Below are 3083 nucleotides of genomic sequence, written 5' to 3' on the forward strand. Positions count from 1 at the left end.
AGTTAATAAACATGTACGCATTTCACGCTGCACCTTGGTCCAACCTGTCTCTCAACGTTCGTGACAGAAGATCCCACCAAACGAGGACCAAGCAGCGTGGCCTGGAGCAGAAATGCTGGACATGGGAGGAGATCCTGGATGGTAAGGGACTTAGACATGGGAGGAGATCCAGGCTGGGATGGATCGCCATCCTTGGGAACAGACAGAGGAAGCCCGGGTAAGAGAGGAGCAACGGCGACACCGACGGCGCCGGCCGAGGAGGAAACCCGAGAGGCAGCCCCAATAAAAAAAATTGGGGGGCTAAAGGGGTGGTCGGGGATCGAGAGAGAAGAGCCCCGACCACTGCACCCGGTGGGGTTCCAGTTGGAGTCCCTACGACCATGGGAACAGGAATGGGAACAGTTTTACACTGAGGAGTCGGAGGATGACGACGACGATGAGTTTCTGTTCCCTAACTCGTGGGGGCTCCCAGAGGAGTCCTCACTGGAGGAGGATTGGGTGCGGAGAGTAAAGGACTGGTACAGTCGTAGACCTCCAGCGCCGGTTCCCAGTCCGGTAAGGTCCGTGCCTGCTCCTCGCACCAAGCCAGTGGTGCGTGCTCCCAGTCCGGTAAGGTCCGTGTCTGCTCCTCGCACCAAGCCAGTGGTGCGTGCTCCCAGTCCGGTAAGGTCCGTGCCTGCTTCTCGCACCAAGCCAGTGGTGCGTGCTCCCAGTCCACTACGGCCCGTACCTGCTCCCCGCACCAAACCAGTGGGAACAATCACCACTGGTTTGGTGCGGGGACTGGGGGCCCGGCCCATTCCTGCTCCTCGCACCAGACCAGTGGTACGTGTCCCCAGTCCGGCCCGGCCCGTTCCACCGGTGCCTGGTCCAGCACCGGCCAGCTGCTCCACTCCGGAGTCAGAGCAGTCCACTTCACCGGTGCCCAGTCCAGCTCCGGTCAGCGGCTCCATTCCGGAGTCAGAGCATTCCGCTCCACCGGGGTCCAGTCCAGCTCCGGTCAGCGGCTCCACTCCGGAGCCAGATCAATCCGCTCCACCGGTGCCTGATCCAGCTCCGGTCGGCGGCTCCACTCCGGAGCCAGGGCAGTCCGCTCCACCGGGGTCCAGTTCAGCTCCGGTCAGCGGCGCCACTCCGGAGCCAGAGCAATCCGCTCCACCGGTGCCTGATCCAGCTCCGGTCGGCGGCTCCACTCCGGAGCCAGGGCAGTCCGCTCCACCGGGGTCCAGTTCAGCTCCGGTCAGCGGCGCCACTCCGGAGCCAGAGCAGTCCGCTCCACCGGTGCCTAGTCCAGCTCCAGTCAGCGGTTCCACTCCGGAGCCAGAGCAGTCCGCTCCACCGGTGCCCAGTCCAGCTCCGATCAGCGGGTCCACTCCAGACACAGAAGTCAGCCCCTCTCCAGGGTCGGGGCCTCCCACACCAGGGTCCAGACAGGGCTTGGTGCATCGCGGGAGGATTGCCGATCCAGGCCCAGACGTCAGCCCCTCTCCAGGTTCGGGGTCTCCCACACCAGGGTCCAGACAGGGCTTGGTGCATCGTGGGAGGAAGGAGAGGGGAAGCATCACGCCGAAGGTCCAGACCAGACCAGGGGCGTAACGGGGAGGGGGGGTACTGTCACGCCCTGACCTGGAGAGACTGTTATTCTCTAGGTAGTTTGGTCAGGGTGTGAAACTCTATGTATTGTAATTCTATGTTTAGGTTCTAGTTAGTCTATGTCTATGTTTGGCCGGGTATGATTCCCAATCAGAGGCAGCTGTTGCTCATTGTCTCTGATTGGGGATCATACTTAGGTAGCCTATTGCCTACTGTGTATTGTGGGATCTTGTTCCTGTTAGGCTGGTATGTGTATAGCCCTTTGGACTTCACGTTATGTTGTTTCTTGTTTGTTGAATGTATATTTAGTTAATAAACATGTACGCTTTTCACGCTGCACCTTGGTCCGACCCGTCTCTCAACGTTCGTGACAGCTAGAATACAGTATATACATATGAAGTGGGTTAAAAAGTATGTAAACGTTATTCAAGTGACCAGTGTTCAATGACTATGTACATAAGGTGCAGGGTAGCCGGCTAGTACAGTGACTAAGTTCAGGGCAGGGTACTGGGCGGAGGCCGGCTAGTGGTGACTATTTAACAGTCTGATGACCTTGAGATAAAAGCTGTATTTCAGTTTCTCAGTCCCAGCTTTGATGCACCTGTACTGTCTCCACCTTCTAGATGGTAACGGGCTGAACAGGTCATGGCTCGGATGGCTGAGGTCCTTGATGATCTACTTGGCCTTCCTGTGACACTGGGTGCTGTAGATGTCCTGGAGGGCAGGCAGTGTGCCCCTGGTGATGCGTTGGGCTGACTGCACCATCCTCTGGAGAGCCCTGTTGTTGCGGAATGTGCAATTGACATACCAGACGGTGATACAGCCCGACAGGATGCTCTCAGTGATGAATCTTTAGACGTTTGTGAGGGTCTTAGGGGCCAAGACAAATTTCTTCAGCCTCCTGAGGTAGAAGAAGCGCTGTTACCCCTTCTTCACAACACTGTCTGTGTGGATGGACCATTTCAGGTTGTCAGTCGAGGCACCTGAAGCTTTTCACACTCTCCACTGCGGCCCCATCGATGTGGATGGGTTACGTGCTCTCTCTGCTATCTTGTGAAGTCCACGGTCCGCTCCTTAGTTTTGTTGACGTTGAGGGAGAGCTTATTTTCCTGGCACCACTCCGCCAGGGCTGTCACCTCCTCATGGTAGGCTGTGTCGTCATTGTTGGTAATCAGGCCTACTACTGTTGTGTCGTTGATGACTGAGTTGGAGACGTGCGTGGCCATGCAGTCATGGGTGAACAGGGAGTACAGAAGCGGGCTGAGCACACATTCCCTTGTGGGGCCCCTGTGTTGAGGATCAGTGTGGCGGAGGTGTTGTTGCCTACCTTCACCACCTCGGGGCGGGCCATCAGGAAGTCCAGGACCCAGTTGCACAGGGTGGTGTTCAGACCCAGGGCCCCAAGTTTAGTGATGAGCTTGGAAGGCACTATGATGTTGAAGGTGGAGCTGTAGTCGATGAACAGCATTCTTACATACGTAGGTATTGCT

The sequence above is a fragment of the Coregonus clupeaformis genome, chromosome 17 (genome assembly GCF_020615455.1).
Source record: "Coregonus clupeaformis isolate EN_2021a chromosome 17, ASM2061545v1, whole genome shotgun sequence".
NCBI lineage: Eukaryota > Metazoa > Chordata > Actinopteri > Salmoniformes > Salmonidae > Coregonus > Coregonus clupeaformis.